At 44.2% G+C, this 22,961-nt stretch overlaps 1 protein-coding gene across 1 annotated transcript in view; it reads left to right on the top strand.

The window, feature by feature from the left end:
• Window positions 1-22,961, top strand: part of SHISAL2B (shisa like 2B) — a 984,986-nt gene that overhangs the window by 329,186 nt on the left and 632,839 nt on the right. The gene's annotated exons all lie outside the window — the stretch shown is intronic.

The raw sequence follows: 22,961 nt of genomic DNA, 5'->3' as shown, positions 1-22,961 counted from the left end.
ATTACATCTGTACTGCTCTTTCCTGGCATGAAACCATACTGCTGATCAGTAATCCTTACCTCTCTGTAGTTACTACACCTCTGCACACCACCCTTATGCTCATAATCAGTACCCAAACACATTTCATCCACTCCTCACGCACCCTCTTACTTCCCTAGATTACATTAAACAATCTGGTTAAAAAGACCACTGCCATTTTTCCTAAACACATCTATGCTTCCACAGGTATGTCATCTGGACCAATAGCCCTTCCATTCTTAAACCTCTTCATAGCTATCCTTACTTCCCCCTTGATAAGCTGTTGTACATCCTGTTTCACCATACCCACATCATCCCACCTTCTCACTCTCTCCTTCTCTTCATTCGACAGCCCATCAAAGTTCTGTTTCCACCTGCACATCACACTTTCCTTGCTAGTGAGTGCAGTTCCACCATTATCCTTTCTCAGCCTTATCTGCTGCACATCCTTCCTAGATACATGCCTCTGTCAAGCCAATTGGTACAGGTCCTATTTTCCATCCTTGGTGTCCTACCTTACATACGACCCTTCAGGTGCACCATCCTCAGCCTTTTCCACCAGTCTCTTTGCCATGCACCCCATCTCCCTATATACATGTCTACTGTCTGCATCTGTCTGGCAATCCCACTTCTCCTTGGTCAACCTCTTTCTCTGTATACTCCCCTGTACTTCTTCATGCCACCACCAGGTATCCTTGTCCTCCTTCCTCTGTGCAGCTGTCACACAAAGCCCCATTCTAGTCATCTCCCTTACTAGCTCAGATATAGTTACCCAGATATTTGCTAACTCTTCACTGCCACCCACTGCCTGTCTTATCTCTTCCCTGAACTCAACCTCACAATCACCCTTGCTCAGGCGCTGCCCTCACACTCCTCCCTGTCTTCGTGATCACCAACATTGTCCCACAGACCAACCTTCCATGCTGCCTAACTACACTTTCCTGTCACCACTTTACAGTTACCAATCCCCTTCAAACAGTCCCACCTGCATAGGAGATAATCCACCTGTGTGCATCTTCCTCCACTCTTGTATGTCACCCTATGCCCCTCGGTCTTGTAATACTATGTATTCATCACACCCATGTCCAACCTCTATTGCAAACCCCACCACCATCTCACCTTCTGCATTCCTTTGCTTAACACCATACCAACACATCACTTCTGCATCCCCTCTGTCCCATTCACCAACATGCCCACTGGAATCTGCTCCAATCACCACTCACTCACCCTTGGATACAGGCATCACCACTACATCCAACCACACCAAAGTATATCTGTCTCATCCATCACACACACAATTAGCGAAGCATATGCACTAACAACTGTCAACATTACACCATCAATTCCCAGCTTCCTGAACATCACTCCACCCAACACTCTTATCACCTCCACAAACACTCTTGGCATAATGCTCCTTCAGGTTAACTCCTACACCACTTCCCCTCCCATACACACCATGATAGAACTATTTGTACCCGGCTCCAATACACACAGCTGTACACCCCTTCCATCTGGTCTCTGGCGCACACAATATATCCACCTTTCCCCTGTCCAGAATATCAGTTAGCTCTGTCCCCATACCAGTCATACTCACAACATTAACAGTTCCTACCCTCACTACAACATACCTAGCCTTTCACCTCTCTGCTTGCCATATGAGCATCAGACATCCTCCAGGGTATGTCTGTGAATGCAAAGGCTACTGCATTATCAAATGACATATGTGTGTTACAGCAATATGAAGAAAGAGTCACTAATTGTGGCCCATAGCCCAGCATGTATGTGCATTGTCCTACAGATGTCCTTTCCTAACAGGTTGATATGACTTACTGAGCAGCAAGACTGTTATTACAGTGTTCCATACTGACATAGAACAGAAATGTATAGCAGGTATTACCTGTGCATAGGTATGTGTGGGTAGGTGTACCTGGATGCCTCATAACAACTGACATGGGATGCAAAACATCAGGTGAATAAGCTGTACATGTTGCACACATGTGTAACCTTAGTTTATGTGCATCCAACAGAGTTACACCTCTACAGCTACTGGTTGTGTCATTGCCCTGACACAGACATGGGTAGTATAATAAGCATGAGTATCACGTTGAAATTGTAGAGGAGACCAACTGTGTTCTAACGCTGTGTCCATGCCTTCTACAAACAGATATATGACCACCCACATAGCTGTATGGCCTCAGCAATACCTTACTTGTAAAGCCCGTATCCACCAAAGTAGAGAAAACCCCTTTGCTGGACAGCAGCAGCAATGCACAAAGCACATAATGTGATGATGCTATATTGGTTATACAGGGCAAAGTAGGAACAGGCACCAACTGGGCGGCATGTCATCCTTTGTCTGAACAAGCATAATAGGTCACAGGTGAATTACTGTAAGGCTAACTGTGAGTACAAATTAGACACATCCATTAAGGGCAATCACAAGGCCATCTTCACATATGTCTGCAGTCTCAGAGGCACCAACCCAACCCACCCTGTAATGGTGGTCAATCACAGCACATACACACACACCATAGCTACAGCCAACTTGCTGCAGACAGGTTTAGGGCAAACATCACCACATTGGATCACCATCAGTATAGGTGGATATGCACAGCAGGAGCACCCCAACCCTCACCATCATGGATCAGGTGCAAACTGCCTAATCAAAGTTGACAAAAGCAGTTCCCCTGGAGCCTGATAACATTCCTATCTGCATCCTACATGAACCTAGACATATGCTTCCAGCTCCATTACACACTGTATGCAAGCAAACCCTGAGCAATATTGACATCCCATCTGCATGGAACATGGCCACTGTCATCCCTCTACACAAACGTGGATGATGAATGGTGGTTTATGCAATGTACTGGCCCTCATTAGGGGGAATGAGACACATCAGGACCAGGAGTACAATGCATGTTCATACAGTGCTGCCAGGTACAGGGGGATGATGTGTTTGTAAGTAGTGGCTAATGATAGTCCATATGCATGTGATGGCTCTATAAAGAACTCTTGGCAATGTCTGAGGTCCTGTGATGTGTTTCCCTGTGTATGTCCTCCAGGTGCCATGCAGCAGCAAACGCTTTACACCAATGTGGAGACCGCAGCCATCACAGAGCTGTAATCTTAAACTATGCTATCCTTTCTTTACATAGCCGGCAAAATCTGCAGGAGTGGACTGCCCTGTTGGATGAGATGATACACAGACTGAATGTGTTGGGCCACCATGGATGCACATACAATCAGGTCAAGCATATAGCAACTGAACTGATATGTCATGCCAGGCAAAGAGCTGCTGCTGTAGCGAGGGACTGTACTGCTACAGGTGGGGGGCCAGCCACACAGGCCCCACTTAGGGAGACAGAGGAGCTCCTTGCCAACCATGGGGTAGCCCCCACAGAAACTCAAACATGGGAAACAGCAGTTCTATAGGTGGGTGGCACCCAGGCAACAGGCAAGGAGCATCCAGATAAGGCCAAAGTGCGCATCAATGTAATGAGGTAGCATTTAAACTGTCTTCTACAGAGTCTCTAGATGCATATGTCAGTGCAAAATAAATTAGTGGGTGGGGTGTAGTAATGCACATGAGGGCACATCTATGGTGAAGGACAGCAAATTTTGTACTATCATAGTGTGTACCATACCTGTACAGAAATGTAGCGTTCATCTTGTACCAATGCCTAATAAGAATCTGCTGACAATATCTCTCCTTCACAACTGCATAGGTCCATCTGGTTTGCACATGGGACAGCAGCCTGAACCCAGTAAGTATGGGGTTTCCCTGTTGTGGCTCACCAGTACCTCAGGCATGCTAAAGTTAATGCATATGACCATGCACACAGCTGTCACACTCTGCCATTTGGCAATATTTGCATGTTCACCTGTGGTGGTGTTTACTGCATTGCATCATGGTGGTCATGACAGGGGCCTATTTGCAGGCGATATCACATATCTGTAGTATACCTCACAACCTGTCATTGCAGGAAACCTGAACAAAAACTGACAAAAATGGGGGACAAAGGCCCAAAACTAGGGTCATATTGTAGAAATTAGTAGTATACAGTGCATATGAATGGTGTGCACACCTGTTAGAATGTCAGGTATGTGTGATATACAAAAACAAGAGCACAATAGACAAGTTCAGAATACTGCCAACCTTTCTTGTGACCTATGATCAGTACAATTCAATTATAAAGCAAACAAATCTGTTAGGGGAACAATAATGACACATAACAATAATACAACAACCTAGATGCATATGTGTGCACAGGATGAAGCTAGTACTGTGTTGAGGCAGCTTTCAATATAACTACAGCAGTACATCTTATTGGGTACACAACAACCATCAATTACAGAGACTCTTTGATTAACAGCAACTAATGGTCAACTGTCCTACCAGGATTATCCTAACATATACTCAGTTGCCTGCTACAGCAACAGCCATGGTTCCCATAGAACTGACGAAGCTGCTAAGGGACCACATGTTTGAGATGTATCAGCCTGGAGAAGGGTACCCAAACATTTCCACAGCATTGCACATACCATGGAACCCAGTGCAGACAGTCATCAAAAGGTGTTAAAGATATGGGGCTACAGTGACATTGTGAATGAGTGGACATTCCAAAAAAGTCAAGAGAATACAAGACCAAAACTGGATAGGGAGGCTACCAGGAGCCCTACAGTAACAGTGAAGGAGTAGCAGGAATCTCCAGCAAGTACTGGGTGTGTGCTACATGTCACAACAACCTTCCATGGTCTCCATATGTCCTGCCTATAGGGTATGGTTGGAAGATGGCAGAGGTTCCTCACACCAAACAATATCCAGGCCTGGTGAAAGTCTGACAACAATACATCAGGTCTCCAAAAAGCAAGTGGGAAAATATGTTATGGTAATATGGGACCATGGTTGTACTCACTGGCTACAATTCTGATAGGTGTGTTTGGCACAATATTACCACTTCACATCACCACAACAACACCACCCCCGTGGTGAAGCATGGAGATGGCAGTATAGCCAAGTTAGAAGGGATTATGAACAGTTCCAAACACTGGTCCCTTGTGGCTCCAAAACATTCTGGTGTCTGCCAGAAGCTGTGGATGGTTAGAAATTCCACCTTTCCACACAACAATGGCCCAAACCATACATCCATATCAACAAAAGGATGGTTTCACCAGAACACATGCAACATTCTGCACTGGCCAAGTCAGAGCCCACACCTACGTCCAACAGGATATATGCAGGGCACCCCGAAGAGGGCAGTGTACAGGGAATGCCCTTGCAATCTGATATAGTTGGAGGTGTTTTGTAAGGGACAGTCTGCAAACATTGTCAAGTCAAGATGTGCCATGGTGATAGACACCTTCCCAAAAGGGACTGCATGCTGTGATTAAATCAGAGGTTGCTTTAACAGAGTATTACCTTAAGGGTGTACAACTCATGCAACCAGCCTATTGTACCTATTTCAGTTACCAAATATTACCTGTAACTGATGCGTATGTTCTTCATTTGGATTGCACAGGTCTTATGTCATATGAAATGATGGCAATGTTATGACCTGATTATTGTTAACAGGTATGTGTACACTTACTATAGCCATTGTAAGCTTGTAAAGTTGTTTGAGTAACCGGCTTTGTTTTAAAATATATGTACTGCAGGTTATGCACTCTGCATCTCCAATTAGGACATTACTTAGTGGCACCAATCCAAAGGCCAACACAGTAATGTATCAGACAAACACAGGAGTTGTGAGGATCAGACCAAACATATGAGCCACACATGTAGACATTGAGCAAAACGCTGTACACTTGCAGGGTGTATTCTGTAGGGGTTACCACAGTGCTATACAAGTGAACAGCAATAATTTACATGGGTTCAGTGTGTGCTAGGGTAAGGGCCATCACCTACTAACACCACTCACATATCCGAGAGGTGTATATTAGTAGTAACAGTAATTGGAAAGGGCTGCACTGCATGATGCTGAGGGTCCATCCAGAGTGTGTATGTTATTGTCTGTCTGTGTGTCATGAATGCCCCCAGTCAGCTAATGTGAGGTCTGTGTAATGCCTTTGAGGTACATCACCTGTGTGTGTGTGTGTGTGTGTGTGTGTGTGTGTGTGTGTGTGTGTGTGTGTGTGTGTGTGTGTGTGTGTGTGTGTGTGTACCAGCAAACCTTATAGTGCCAGTAGTGATTTACATATGTTGCTTTTCCCTCACAGGTGGACATGGTTGCTGCAGTCCCACCCACTCTGATACTGGTGTCAGTGTCTCTGCAGAATCTGACCATGATGATATTCATATTGAGGCACAGGTAGGGTTGTCAGTGGCTGATAATGTGCCATCAGTTGCCATTCCACTATTGTCAAACCCATCCCTGCACACAGTCACAATGGCCACATATACCCCCTTCATCAGTGGCCACAGATAATGGATAATGGATGGTGGCATGGAGCAGACTTCTGTGGTAACTATGGAAAGTGAGGGTGCAGGCACTAGCCATAGCCAGAGTGCTGGCAAGGTCCCACACAGGCAGATGGGCAGGGGTGTTCAGAGGAGGATTGCAGCCCATCATGCCCCTGTTGCAAGTGCCATGGCAGCTGTCACCAGACACATGTTTCAGGCTGTCATGGGGGCATATGCACGTAATGAACATAATACCAGACATATATGCAGGGTCATGGATGAGCACGTCCCTGGTGTTCATGGCAATATGAACTCACGGCAGCCCTCTGTGAGCATACTGGGGTCATGGATAGATGGTGGGGGGAGACCTTGGCACTCCTTGACCGTGGAATATCTACAACTGAGCATTTGGTAGACTCTGGCCAGCAGCCATGTGGATGTAGGGCAGCACCACAATCACCTGAGAGTCTATGTGCCCGTGCATCATCACATTCCCATGCTGGCAGTGCCACCAGCACTACTGAAGGGGGTGTGCTGTCCACGCCATGATGCAGCAGGCCATGGGGTGGGCCAGTGATACCCTCACTATGCCCAGTTCCCATGTCCATGGCCAGAGATGATGAACTGTACACCCTGTCATGTATGGCCCACAACTATCCAAAATACCCCTGTGTATGGCCCCCACATGGCGTGACTGCGTGCATACAAACACACACACATATCACCATCAGAAGTCACCTCCACACATACACACACACACACACACACACACACACACACACACACACACACACACACACACCACCCCTGCAGTACCCATTTAATGAACACCACCTCCAAACACACACACATGATGTCAACCATGTGGCCCAGCCAAGGCTTCTGGCAAACCCCACACAACACCCTGTGCATATGATACTTGTGCCACATCCATGCCATCCATACCATCGATGCAGGGACATGCTTATATGGATCTGATGCACAGGGTGACTTTAGTACAGTGTAGCTATTTAATGCTGTGTAAGGTGTTGTCATCTGGTATTAGTAATGGGCACACAGAGTGTGTGTGTACCTTTTCAGCCATGATGCATTATTGGTGTTAATAGCACTAAGCAAATGTGTTCTCACATGCTCTATTCTGTTTGTGTTCCAGCTGTCTGTGTCAGCAGGATATAGCCCTGTAGACATCACCAACAAGGGGTATGGCAGTGTAGTAACACATCAACCACGTCATTGTCGGGATACAGCTGTATCTGCACACATTTTCCAGGACTGTGTAACAGTTCTTGCATGTGCCTCACAGATTATAGGGCTGAGGGGTTGTTTCTCAGTCTATGGTGGTTGACATTACCTCTAGTATAGTGGACAATGGTAAGTGTGGTGGGTGGAACACACCTCAGATTGCTAACACCCTCAACCCCAGAGGATATCATGTCGACCAAACACACATTGAATACTGTTCACACACACACACACACACACACATATGCACGCACAGGATCACAGTTGCCAGTGTTGGGTTTGGAACCCCTACCCATCATTATTATGCATTTATTGCAGGTGGCACAGGACTACCAGTGTGATGAGTGTTACAAGGTACCTGTAAGGTCAATAACATCACATGGCATTGTGGGGTATGGCAATGGTGGCTGTACTGGGTGTGTGAGTACTCATAATAGTGTCGCATACAGGTCTACACACAAACAACCCCTGTTATACACACACCAATGTGCATGCGCGCACACACACACACACACACACACACACACACACACACACACACACACACACACGCACTTGCCAGTACTGACATTAGCAGACCAACCTATCTTGTTATGTGGACCATACTATTCCATCCTGTTGCACAGGGCTTGTAGGGCTGAAGAATGTTTACAGATACCACTACAGTTGATGTGAAAAGCGGAGCTCATACAGTAGACTTAGAAATGTGTACAGTATGTACCAATGCATAAAATATGAAACCATGCCCATATTCACACACACACACACACACACACACACACACACACACACACACACACACACACACACACACACACACACACACACACACACACACACACACACACACACACATGCACACACACACACACACACACACACACACACACACACACACACACACACACACACACACATACACAAAATATTCTTCTCTCACACACATTTGCCAGGACTGGGAGTAGAACCCCTACCTATCTATTTATTGTTACTACATTGTTATGCATTTATCGCACGTGCCATGGAGGTTATGGGGTGCCACCTGTCCAAAGGTACTTCTAAGGTGAGGGACATCACCAGGCCTTGCAAATTATGACAATGCGGGATGTACTGGGTGAGAAAGGCCACAAATGCTGTAACCTACACACATATACACACTTACACACACACACACACACACACACACACACACACACACACACACTTGCCAGGACTCATATTAGAACCCCTAGCTATGTGGTTATTGGTATTATAGTGTTATGCAGTTACTGCTCACACCTCAGAGCTTATAGGTTGTGGAGTGTCTCAAGGTATCTATATAGTGAATAACATCTACATCACTTGTAAGGTATGGCAATGGTAGTTGTACTGGGTGAGATGGGCCACCAACTACTTTCACCCACATGTTTACACACTCAGAAACACTTTCAGACACACTAATGCACACACACATACACATTTGACAGTACTGAAATCCATGGGTTAAAAGAGTCATAGGTGTGTATGTGGCAAATGGCCATGGAGGCTTTACAAGGCTAGCCCATAGGAATACACTGGCATCGTGACACCTGACAATACTCCCTAGTGTATCTACTGAGTATAGTCACTGGATTGATCCCCAGGGTAGGTATTCTATTCCCCATCCACTCCTCCTGATGTCTCTTGAAGAGGGCCAGTGATGTGCTCAGCTTGACATGTATGTGGCATCTATTCCATGGTGTGGCCAGTCTCTGGGTTGTGAATCTGTCCCTCCAAAATGCCCTGTTGATTGTGAGGATGGGGTTGAGGTATCTGGGGCATGTTGTGTGGACAGATTGGTGTGCTCGGATGTAACCTTCCTGACAGGGTTGGGTCAGACATGGCTGTGTATATCAGGCAGAGATCGCAACTAAGTAGCCATTATGAGAAAGAGATTCATTGCAGTTGTTACACTCTGTCCATATGGTCCAAGTGTGCAGTACCTAAGATTCTCTTTGTGAGGTACATTTGCAGCCTCTCCTGTTGTTTCTGGTTTCCAGTGGGGTACATGGCAAATGAGCCATAGTACACATTGATTGGCCTACTGAGGGGTGCGTACAGGGAAACACTGTCCTTTTACTTCCCGGATTCAACACCCTGAGTCAGGAGAAGTGACACATGGAAAGACATTTGGAAGACAGTGGCACTGTGGTGGTCACCACAAAGCTCACTGTCAACCTGTGTTCCCAGTTCTATTATACCAACATCAGTGTTCAGTGGACTACCATCAATGTATTACTTTATGGGAACCATGTCATACCCAAAGGGGATGGCAGTACATCATCTGGCATTGAACTTATGTCCAGAGTTCTGACAACAATCATAGGTCTCAGAGAGGCCTTTTTGATGGATGTCAACCTCATGTGAGGGGGGGTAATAATAGCACCCACCTTGTAGTCATCTGCAAACATTTTTAGACAGGGCACCTTTGTATTGGGCTGGTCCTCAGAGGTGTGGATCCCAAACATGAGGGAACCCAGGTCCACAACCTGTGGGACTCCACTCATGATTGTTCAGCAGTGTGACATGGAGTCCGCTGTTTTCACACTGTGGGTTCTGTCTGTGAGATGGTTTGCAGGCCACCTACTGATGTAGGTGTGGCTGCCTACATGACTGTGTTTGTGTATGATTCCTGAGTAGGGAGTGATATCCAAGGATTAGATGGGCAGCCTGTCTTGTTATCTATTCCATACTGTCACATAGTTATTCCACATGGCACAATGCTTATAGGGCTGCAGACTGTCTACAGGTCTCTCTACAGTGGATGACAACTGTGGGCCTTGTAATGTGGACACTGGGACATGTACTGGGTGGGCAGCAGCAAAAAATAACAAAACTCACCCATCAGTGGTATGGTTCTCACACAAACACAACAATCCCCCATAGACAGGATACTGTTCACACATACACACACACACACACACACACACACACACACACACACACACACACACACACACACACACACTCCCCAGACTGAGATTAGAACCCCTACTTATCTGTTTATTGCTGCTACAGTGTTACACATTTATCGCACGTGCCATGGAGTTTATAGGGTGAAGGTTGTCCAAAGGTACTTCTAAGGTGAGGAACATCACCAGCCCTTGTAAAGTATGGCAATGGGTAATGCACTGGGTGAGAGAGGCCCCAAAATACTTTAAACTACACATATACACACTTACTCACACACATATTTGCCAGAACTGGGATTAGAACCCCTAACTAACTAGTAATTTGTACTATAGTGTTATGTACTTATCGCACGTGCCACATAGCTTATGGGGCTGAGGCCTGAAGAAAAGCACTTCTAGGGTGATTGATATCTGCAGGACTGCTAAAGTAGGGAAAGGAGAAGTGTACTGGATTTGAATGGACCCAAAAGCTTTTACCTGTAAACAGACACACACACACTTTTACATTTACCAGGACTGGGATTAGAACTCCTACCTAACTCATAATTTGTACTATAGTGTTACGCAGTTATCTCTCGCACCACAGAACGTATGGGACTAAGGCCTGACAAAAGGAACTTCTAAGGTGACTGATATCTGCAGGACTACTAAAGTAGGAAAAGGGGAAGTGTACTGGGTTTGACTGGACCCAAAAGCTTTACCTTGTAAACACACACACACACACACACACACACACACACACACACACACACACACACACACACACACTCACACACACTCACACACATTTACATTTGCCAGGACTGAGATTAGAACTCCTACCTAACTAGTTATTTGTAGTGTAGTGTTATACAGTTATCATACACGCCACAGAGCTTATAAGGCTGAGACCTGACAAAAGTAACTTCTATAGTGACAGACATCTTCAGGACTGCTAAAGTAGGGCAATGGGAAGTGAAGTGGGTGGGGAAGGTCTGTTCATTCCTAGGTGTTACTGACATTTCTCTAAGTGTATGAGCATGCCCAGTGTGACCTTCTATAGTACATGTGGGACTCCATTCCAGGGATTGTTGTACTTCAAGTCCAGTTTGTTTTGTGCTACAACCATACCTCTCAACCTGTTGGTGCAGGATATATGGAGATAGCCTATCAAAATGGGGAGACAATGGGCCATACTGGGATTGTGACTATTTCTCTCAATAATGTATGGGTTGCAAGGGTTACAGGGCTTGTTTTAGCAGACATCTGACATATATGCTGTTTGACACTGTCATATATTGTTTCAGTACCTCGTGACATACCTCATCAGATCATCACAGTGATTTACCAGAGGAATACAGGATGGTTGATGCACACACCAGGATTATGGGCCAAATGCTATGCATTCTTACACAATCCAGCCTATTCAGAAGTGTGCCTACAAGCAATTGACTGATGGTGTTGTGGAAATGGTCCAGCACCTTGGTGATATATTACAATGGTGGACTCTCTGTCCATTTGTGTTCTGGCCTGGTCTAGTTTCCAGTCCACAGTTGAGTAATGTAAGTCAGACAGGATCAGGGTGATAGGCAGACTCCAGATAGATTTGTAGGGGATAAGATTTGTGGGGGGGGTGTCCTGGGTCAGATATGTTTGCCTATAGTTACCAGTACTTTCATAGGGTTCTTCTCAATGGTTGACTGCACTTGGAGGGTCTTGTGTGTGTCAGACTGTTTGACCAGGTTGGAGGTGTGTGTTTGTCTCACATATATGTATGGCCCACCTCATTTCGCTTGGATGGCCACATTTTGGGGTCAGGATGTTGCATAGGATGAGTGATCAGGGAAGGGTGTGCTACTCCCCGTGACTGTGGGCCAGGGTTTTGGGGTGCAGACATGTCATCATCTTCCAAGGTTAGGACTGCCTGCAATGAGTACATTCCCATGTTTAGATTCCTAGCCCTACTTGTTGACTGTACAGAGTATCACAGAATATCCACACCCATGACTCATATATCTTGGTTACCCAAATAAGTGTGGTTTTCAAGGAAAAGTGTTTTGCAAGTTACTCAGATAATACTGACAGTTGACATTGCAGTTTCAGACTTCGTACCCATCAGACATTCCATTCTACTACAATCATTCCATCAACTTTATAACATTATTGTAGCAGTATTTCAAAGGTGTCCTTCTCTTTAGACCTTTTCCACCCCATTATTCATGGCTTTGTCCAGATTTCTGGCTCTCTGACACTGGCAGGTTTTCTGCTAGCAGTTAACAGCATGGTCTTTCTTTGAATTTTGTAGACTGAGTTATGTTGGTGTTATGGACCCCATAACACTCCCTAACAGGGCACTGTGCATGAGAAACAGGCATTTGCCAGAGGCCTGTAGGCCAGATGTGAAAGATGCAGGCCATCTGTAGCAAGGCAATGCATTCTGATGATCATATGTTCCCAGGCTGCCGGCAGTAGACAACCCTGGGATGGTAGCAGTACATTGACTGTGGTTGTTACTGACAATTGCTTTCTGTTTGTGTTGAGCCATCACTCTAGTTGACAGCTGGATGCTACTTAAGGCTAGGGACATGTTACTGCATTTCTATGGGACTATGGGGGGCACATATGTACACAGTACACATTTGCAGAGACTGTGGTGATATTTGCTTAACATTGTGGTCCCATTTAGCATATTGGTGTTCCCTATCTTTCATACTACAGGCATAACAGTATCAACCACAGGTCAGATTGTTCTGGCATAAATGTTTGTAGTTTCAGACTTCTTACCTTTCAAAGCCATACTGTCACTGCCAGACCTGCTGTGATATCACTGTGTAAAAGTCTGTAGGTGAGGATTTCATGTATGTCACCATGTGGGGACCTTTGCCAGACATTTCAGTATAGTTTTCTACAGCTGATCTGCTGGGTGAGGCTGGGGGTGGGTATGGGACCCCCACTTTGACATCCATGCTTGTGACCTATGACCCCCCAGTTATTTGGCTCACCACATATACTTCAGTAATATTTGTCAACTAGGGTGGTACTGCATGGTGTGGGCAGGCTAGTACTGGGGATAGACTTCCTGCTGTCCCACAGAGCTGTCAGTTGTCCGCTGCTAGCCCAGTAAGCCACCCCATTCCCTTGCATGCTTGATAAATACTATAGATATGCTATCAGAACATTGCACTCCATTCATTTATTTTGTTAAGGAGACTGACGTACCTTGTGCCTGAGGCTGTTGTGAGGATGGTGCTTCAGGGCTGACTATGTCAGATGCACGTAGAACACTGCCTGTACATGGTAAGGTATAGGTGGTGTGATGCAACAGCAGCAACACATCCAAGATAAATCCAAAAACCAAAAAGAATTCTGGCAACAGTTCCACAAAATTTATTAACCAAACCTTAGCACCTTGGCTATCACAGCCTTCAAGAAGCCTATAGATGGTGTGATGTTTGGCATCCATTTTACTGTGTGTGCGAGTCAGAGAAAGAGATCATTCCCTCGGGCCCTACAGTGTCAGTGTATGTGCTATGCATTGCCTCTTTGCCAAGGCCAGGGCATACTGGGCATGCCTCCATCTGCCTACAGGGCAGGCTCAAGATGTTCCTCCTCTGAGTCTCTCTGTGCCTCTGGAGACCTTGGCAATGGTGGGGGGCTGTGTGACCCTTCCCCATTTTATTCCTGCTGCAGCTGTTTCCACAAGATCATATTGTGTAACATGGCACATACTATGAACATGTGTGCACATGTGGCTGGAGAGTACTGCAAGGCTCCACCAGATATGTCAAGGCAGCGGAACCATGACTTGAGCATCCCAAACACACACTCTATAATGATCCTGGTTTGTACATGTGCCTCATTATGGCATTCTTGTGTAGGTGTGTGTGCATTTCTGATGGGTGTCATCATCCATGGCTCCAGTGCGTAGCCAGCATCCCCCAAAAGATGGCCATATGGAATGTCCCTACTGGCAAATGACCGGTACAGCTGTGATGAATGCCAAATGTAGGAGGCATGATAGCTTCCAGGGTTGCCAGCATACACATTCATGATAATGCCCTGGGCATCACACATGACCTGGCAGTTGATGGAGTGGAACCCCTCTGCAGTTTAGGTAGACCCTACCCTGGTCACTGGGTGGTGCTTTGATGTGGATGTGCATGCAGTCTAATGACATCCAGTACCTCTGGGTATTCTGCTACATGGTGGAAGAGATGCATATTGCTGGTCCTCTCCTCACGGGTGCTGGGGAAGTAAATGTGCTCAGCAACATGTGATCGCATGGCATCCAGGAAATGCTGGAGTATCCTTGACATAGATGCCTGTGAGACCCCCATGATATCCCCAGTTGTTCTTTGGAAAGTACCTGTAGCTAGTATTCTTAAGGCTACACATACCTTGGTATCCACTGGGGTGGGTTCCCCTCTATTGATTTTGGGTCTGAGGCGAGGCCGGCACAGCTCAAGAAGTTTGTGAAGTATGTCCCTGTCCACCCTGCAGTGCTCTGCTATCTCCAGATCATGTAGCTCCTGGTAGGTTACCCTGGCTCTGAACACTCTTCTCCTCCTCGTTCTGAGTTGGTTGTCAGCATTATCCTCCTCACCACTCTTAGTCTCTAGCACATACTGATATATCAGAGCAACAGCAGTCCCTAACATATTTTGTTAGATTTGTCAGTTTACAATTCCCCTGAATGTGTATACCAGTGGTGTAGAGTTTGGGGGAAAAAACAGACTGAAAGGTGTTTGCATAGTTTTTAGTAGTGTGCTGGTCTGCTGCCTGTGTAACTGGCTGATTCTGATACATTCCACCTGACAGCTATGGTAGTTCTCCTTGATTGCCTTCCTTCTGCTGTTTCCCCTTCCCATTTTCTCTCCATTTAAGCCCCAGTGTGCGCTGCACATACCCGGTGCTCAATTGTAAACAGTTCTGCTATTTCTGTTGTTTTTTTGTTTGTTTGTTTTGTTTTAGGCCCGGTGCTAATGCTAAAGTAAACAGTTTTAAGCAGAACTGGGCCTTCCTGGATGCAAACACACTCTGCATTTCATGGAATAAGACAATACAGCCTCAGACACACCCCCTTTCTTAGCTAAGGGCAAACACGGACCACTGAGCTCCAATGTACTTACAGCAAGCATGACACACACCCTTTTCATGTTGGCTGCTCCTCCTGTCTACATGATGGTGTTAGAGCACCTACATGGTTAGGTGCAGTTTGACTCTTAGAAGACATTTGTGATTCAGTATAACTCCCCTCATTTGCATACACCACTGCCTTACTCCATTGTTACCACACTTACACTGGGCCTTTTCCCTTAGCAACCACTATTCCCTGGTATTGTTTTCATTCTGCATGCCATTGACTATAATGGCAAAATGCACATTTCTGTAAAAAATGATTTTTCCTTTTTTTTTTTTTTTTTTATTTTCTGCACGATCCCATTTGCCCGCCGCTGCCCTATGCTTAAACGGCCGAGATCAGCAAAAATAAAAAGTTTTATTTTAAAAAACTGAAACTATTTTTTCATGCCAATGGCCATATATTTGGGCATCGGCATGCCTACTAAATATAACACATGCTTTCTTTTGAGTTGTCATGCCTCCATTTTCTCATTTGCAGGAATGTATTCAGCTAGTAACTGAATACATTTCTGCTGGTTACACTATTCCTGCGCGAACACCTGCCTGTTCGCTGAATTACTAATTCACCTCATTTGCATGGTTTTTACCAGCAAATGAGGTAATTAGCATAAGGCAGTGGTGTTTGTGCAGGAATAGTGTAGGAGCACTCTTGCACATCACGGGAGCTCTATACTGAATCGCTCGGCGGACATATTGCATGCAGCAGCTCCTGCACTATTCCTGCATGTCACGCAGGGCTTATGGAATCCCAGGGATATTCTTTCTTCTTGTTTGTATAATATCCAAACATAATCACATTCATATCTATATTGTTTATGTCATTAATGTTCTCAACATTTTTTCTTCACACAACTTTTTCACAGTGCCATTTTTTTTTCATTTTATTCTCACAGTTTGTCTTATCTTCTTTTGAAAACTGTTTTGCTTACAGTTTGTTGCTGCTCTCCTTTTTGCCTTCTGTCACTGCTGCATATGTTTTTGTTACTGCATTATCTCTTGCCACAAAACCAGACACCTTCAGTTTGTTGCTGTTTCCTCTTTTACTTTCTGTCACTGCTGCATAAATTTTAAGTGCTGTATTCTCTGCTGCCTCATCATGAGGTTCTTTTTCCACATTACCATCCTTAGCCCTTTCCAAAAATGTTGTCTGCCATCTTACCCCATGAAACAGCAGAACTGTCACCTGGATCATCCTGCTCGACTATTTTTAACAGAACATCATCTACAATCCCTCATGATACTAGTGCTGTTATCTGCACCATTTCAACAGACGTGCTTACTTCCTTCTCCATGGAGACAGCTAAACACTGCCCATTTGTAACATCCACCACACAGGAATCTTTACTTACATTCTGAAGCTTCAAATCAAGCAAAGTTTTCTCCAAATTCTCACTTTTCACCTCCAAACTCTCCATAGTTTTTTTATCTCATCCTCCATGCTGCTGCTTCCCTTAGGCCTCACCCTTGCTGCAGTAGGAACCCTCCAGTGCCATCTAGCAGCTTCAAAGATTAGGGATGCCCCCTAATGCCCTGATCAAATTTCCCTGAGTAGTATAAATACTCCCTTGGGTCTTTCCACTAGCCTTGTGGTACTAACCTGGCCATTAAAGGATAAATAAATTCTTTTTTTGACTTCCACCCCCCTCCCCAAATCTATAGCTCCTCACAACCTTTTCCCAATCATCTCATGTGTTCACAAATGAGGGAGAGAGCCAAACACACTCCCAGGAAATGTGAGAGCCCTATGACCATTTCTTCCCAACATGGAAAAGAGCCAATTGGACCATTTATTTTGCAGAAGTGACAGTGGGAGTGGCCAGAGTGGGAGTTATGCAAGACAGGCCCTAACCCCTCCCAAACTGCACTTGGTGGGAATTCTGTGAGTGATGCTGCTCTGGGGGGGTCTTACATGTGAAAACAATGCCCATCGTGGACCACCTCCCAAATAGGAGTGTCCGCCACCAACCCATAGCTGCTACCTGTGATACCTTAACCCTCTGACTGAGGTCAGTGGTGCAGCAGACACAGTCTTCTTTTCCTCAGGATGTGCAAGCTGATGTCAGGTACTCCCTCCTACCCTCCCCTGCTGTGGTTCTTCCATTGCCAGGATACTAAATAAACCCAGACCACCTGGCTCATAGTCAGAGGTTTATCATTTTATGCAACATTGCTGCCGCTGTAAAGTGTTTAACTGTACAGTTTCCTTTCTTTGCCAAATATGAAGTGCTTAATATATCATCCAGTCAGCCTGAGTTTGCTCCTATATCAGTATCTCTAAGGAATGTTGTTACCATACCACTCCTGCATTACTTGTCTACACCACTGGTCCACCCTTTCTTAGGACATTTTTATTTTTGTTTCACACATTTCTCTGTAAATTTTATTTGCTTACTTATTTGCTTAGTTACTGACTACCTTATTTTTTTATGTATTTATTTGTTAACTGGGAAGTTAAGACAGGCACTGGGTGGCAGTGAAGAGTTACCAAATAGCTGGGTAACTACAGCAGAGCTAGTAAGAGAAATGGCTAGAAGGGTGTTTGGTGTGACATCTGGAAAGAGGAAGGAGGACAAGGAGACCTGGTGGTGGAATGAAGAAGTACAGGAGAGTATACAGAGAAAGTGATTGGCGAAGAAGTGGGATTGTCAAAGAGATGAAGAAAGTAGGCAAGAGTATAAAGAGATGAGGCGCATGGCAAAGAGAAAGGTGGTGAAGGCTAAGGATAAGGCGTATGAAGAGTTGTATAAAAGATTGGACACTAAGAAGGGAGAAAAGGACCTGTACCGATTGGCTAGAAAGATGGACCGAGCTAGTAAAGATGTGCAGCAGGTAAAGGTGATAAAGGATAATGAGGGAAACGTACTCACAAGTAAGGAGAGTGTGTTGAGCAGATGAAAAGAGTACTTTGAGGGGTTGATGAATGAAGAGAATGAGAGGGAGAGAAGGTTGGATGATGTGCGGATAGTGAGTCATGAAGTGCAGTGGATTAGCAAGGAGGAAGTAAGGATAGCTATGAAGAGGATGAAGACCAGAAAGGCTGTTGGTCCAGATGACATACCTGTGGAAGCATGGAGGTGTTTAGGTGAAATGGCAGTGGAGTTTTTAACTAGATTGTTTAATGAAATCTTGGAAAGTGAGAGGATGCCTGAGGAATGGAGAAAAAGTGTTTTGGTACCGATTTTTAAGAATAAGGGTGATGTGCAGAGCTGTAATAACTACAGAGGGATTAAACTGATCAGTCACAGCATGAAGTTATGGGAAAGAGTAGTGGAAGCTAGGTTAAGAAGGGAGGTGATGATTAGTGATCAGCAATATGGTTCCATGTCAGGGAAGAGCACTACAGATGCGATGTTTGCTCTGAGTGTGTTGATGGAGAAGTACAGCGAAAGTCAGAAGGCATTGCATTGTGTCTTTGTAGATTTAGAGAAAGCATATGACAGGGTGCCTAGAGAGGAGTTGTGGTATTGTATGAGGAAGTCGGGAGTGTCAGAGAAGTATGTAAGAGTGGTACAGGATATGTACGAGTGTAGTGTGACAGCGGTGAGGTCTGCGGTGGGAGTGACAGATGCGTTTAAGGTGGAGGTGGGATTACATCAAGGATCAGCTCTGAGCCCTTTCTTATTTGCAATGGTGATGGACAGGTTGACAGACAAGTTCAGGCAGGAGTCCCCGTGGACTATGATGTTTGCAGATGACATTGTGATCTGTAGTGGGAGTAGGGAACAGGTGGAGGAGACCCTGGAGAGGTGGAGATATGCTCTAGAGAGAAGAGGAATGAAGGCCAGCAGGACTAAGACAGAATATATGTGTGTGAATGAGAGGGAGGATAGAGGAATGGTGAGGATGCAGGGAGTAGAGGTGGCGAAGATGGATGAGTTTAAGTACTTGGGATCAACAGTTCAAAGTAATGGTGAGTGTGGAAGAGAGGTGAAGAAGAGAGTACAGGCAGGATGGAGTGGGTGGAGAAGAGTGTCAGGAGTGATTTGTGACAGACGAGTACCAGTAAGAGTGAAAGGGAAGGTCTACAAGAGGGTAGTGAGACCAGCTATGTTATATGGGTTGGAGACAGTGGCATTGACAAAAAGGCAGGAGTCAGAGCTTGATGTGGCAGAGTTGAAGATGTTAAGATTTGCACTGGGTGTGATGAGGATGGACAGGATTAGGAATAAGTATATTAGAGTGTCAGCCCAGGTTGGAAGGTTTGGAGACAAAGCCAGAGAGGCATGATTACATTGGTTTGGACATGTGCTGAGGAGGGATGCAGAGTATATTGGGAAAAAGATGCTAAGGATGAAGCTGCCAGGTAACAGGAAAAGAGGAAGGCCTAAGATAAGGTTTATGGATGTGGTGAGAGAGGACATGCAGGCGGTTGGTGTGACAGAGCAAGATGCAGAGGACAGGAAGAAATGGAAACAGTTGATCTGCTGTGGCGACGCCTAATGGGAGCAGCCGAAAGAAGAAGATTTGTTAACTGGGAAATTCCAATGGTTCATAATACATTTTACCAAAAGTGAAGGGATTAAAGCTGCTCATCTCATAATATGATGATGGCAAGGTTAATAAACAAATACAAAGATATTTCCATATACATATATATATTCAGTCATTGAGTCTGTTCTCATCTCATCCATAACAGTGTGGTTTGGATTTCTGTCCAATCATGACAAAAATAGGTTACATCGAATAGTCAGGTCTGCCAAAAATATCACTGGTGCTAGTTTGCCCTCCTTACAGGACCTGTATTATTCTAGAGTCATAAAAAAGGGCAGGGAAGATCATCACCGACCCTTCACATCCAGGTCAACATCTTTTTGAACTATTACCATCAGCCAGGCATTACAGATTAATAAGCACCAAAACAAGTAGATATAAAAACAGTTTTTATCCGGAGATCATCAAGTTCATAAATGCTTAACTCAGCTTATTAGGTTGGGGTATTCTTTTTCCCAAACCTTCGAGGATTTTGCAGTATTGTTTACATATTTTTAAAACTTGTTCCTTTCAGAGTTTATTTCAATATTTCTTGCACTGAGTTGCACTTTGCATCTTGTATGTATATGTATATGTATATTTACATAGTTGCATGTATGTTTGTCTTGTTCTTAATATTTGTATGCATATCGTTTATGTAATTCATACTTGGAGAGTCTATCACCACTATCCCAAATCCTAGAGAAATGCATCTATAAACAATTCCTATCATTTGTAATGAAAAATAATCTGTTATCATCAACTCAACAAAGTTTCATCCAGGGCACAACACAGATACAGCACACACATCCTTTCTAAACACACTCGTGTTAATAACAAGGTACTTATTGTGTCAATCTTCCTAGATTTATATAAAGCCTTTGATAGATTAGATTGTGATTTAGTCTTAACCAGACTTGTCAATGTGGGACTTAGGTCCAACATTCTGAAATGGCTCAGAAGCTACCCATGTGACAGATTTTACCCCATAAAGTGGAAAGCTACTTATTCATCATCACTGTCCACAAATAAAAAGTGCCCCATGTAGAACTATCGTTTGCATCCTTTTTAAGTTATTTACCAACAAAATGTACAAAATTGCGGGAAATGCTATCACAACAGACCACACAGATAATTCTTTTCTACTTTGCACTTCTGACACATCTACTCATTGTCAATACAAAAAACTGGTAGCTGAATGGCATCTAATTCTAACTGATAAAAATCTAAATGTACATTATTTGTTGCAGAAACTGCATAAAAAAGCAAAACACATTTCAATATTACCTCCACAAAGAACACAACTGTTGAATGATTAAGTAATCCAAACGTCTAAGTTATCATAGAGAGAAGACTCACTTTTGACCAGTACATTAACTATGCAGTCAAATAAAATCAATTAAAAATAGTAATACTAAATAATTAAACTCAAAAAAACGGTTCAAGTACTGTGTGTCTCAACTCTTCTCTATGTATTCCTGATCCTAAATAGCACTGGGAAGCACAGCTAAACAAATTTGAACAATCTTCAACTCCTTTCCCAAACCTGTTCCAACTTTCAGCAACATGGAATTTCTGCTGGCAGCATTACAAATTAGCAATAATAAAAAGGTATGCATACCTGGCCATAATATACAAACTTTTGAAAATTTCCTAGCCTGGTCTACCAAAAACATATCTACTGAAACCATTATTCTAGGAGATACTAACATCAGTTGGCAAAACCTGACCACTAACTCCCCTGACAACTGTATAAACCTGTACAGGTTCTCACAACTAGTCACAACCCCCACATGAGTACTAAACAATCATCCAGAATCCATCCTGGACTGGATCCTTGTCCCGGATACAGAAATACGCAAACACTAATACACTCCCTAATATTCTCAGTGACCATTTTCCTGTCCTTACACATAGAACTCATACTCAGATCATAAAATTCCACTCTTATAGAGCATCCAGGAACCTAAATAATTTTAACTAAATGCCCTTTCACAATGCTCTAAATGCATATAATTGGTCCCCTCTAAAATCCTTACCACTAGAAGAAGCAGAGCATTACTAAACTCTTTAGTCCCACTATGATACAAAAGAACAAAACTCAACCTCACCCCCTGGCTTACCAAACCAACTAAATAAATACTCCATTCTACAGACCAAGCCTTGAAACAATGGCATAAAAACAACACTCAGGCAAATGAAATTGACTATAAACAACTTTGTAACAAGTCAAAAAAAATAAGTTAAAAATGACAAAAGAAACTACTTCTCACAACAATTATCTGCCTCAAGAAATAACCCTAAAAATTCAGGAAATCAGTCTCTTCACTCCTTAATCCTGGGACACCACAAAACCCATCCTCCTTTCCTGACTTGGACCCACAGCAAATAGCCCATATTTTTAACTCCCATTTCATAGAAAGCATTGCCAAACTATCAGCAAACCTCCACGCAAAACAGATGACACTCTCAACAATAAGGCAGCTGCCACCCAAAAGGACCCTAGCATGCACCCTTCAGTTAGCAATGATAGAAAACAACACCCCAGCAACTCCAACTTTCTCCCTAAAACCTGTGTCCACCTCCCTAGTATTCAAGTTACTAAATCAACTAAAACCTTGCTTCTTATCTGCTGACAACCTCCCCTCGGAGTATCTAAAACTTGGTGCCAAGGCAATAGCTTACCCTGTCAGTATTCTAATTAAGAGATCTATATCAGAGTCCACAGTCCCTCAAGTTTGGAAAATATCTATTATAACCCCTTTGCACAAAGGCAGAAC

This window comes from Protopterus annectens, chromosome 2.part1 (genome assembly GCF_019279795.1).
Source record: "Protopterus annectens isolate FY-2018-M chromosome 2.part1, PAN1.0, whole genome shotgun sequence".
Classification (NCBI taxonomy): Eukaryota; Metazoa; Chordata; order Ceratodontiformes; family Protopteridae; genus Protopterus; species Protopterus annectens.
The sequence above is the reverse complement of the archived record's forward strand: the minus strand, read 5'-3'. Positions and strand labels throughout refer to the sequence as shown.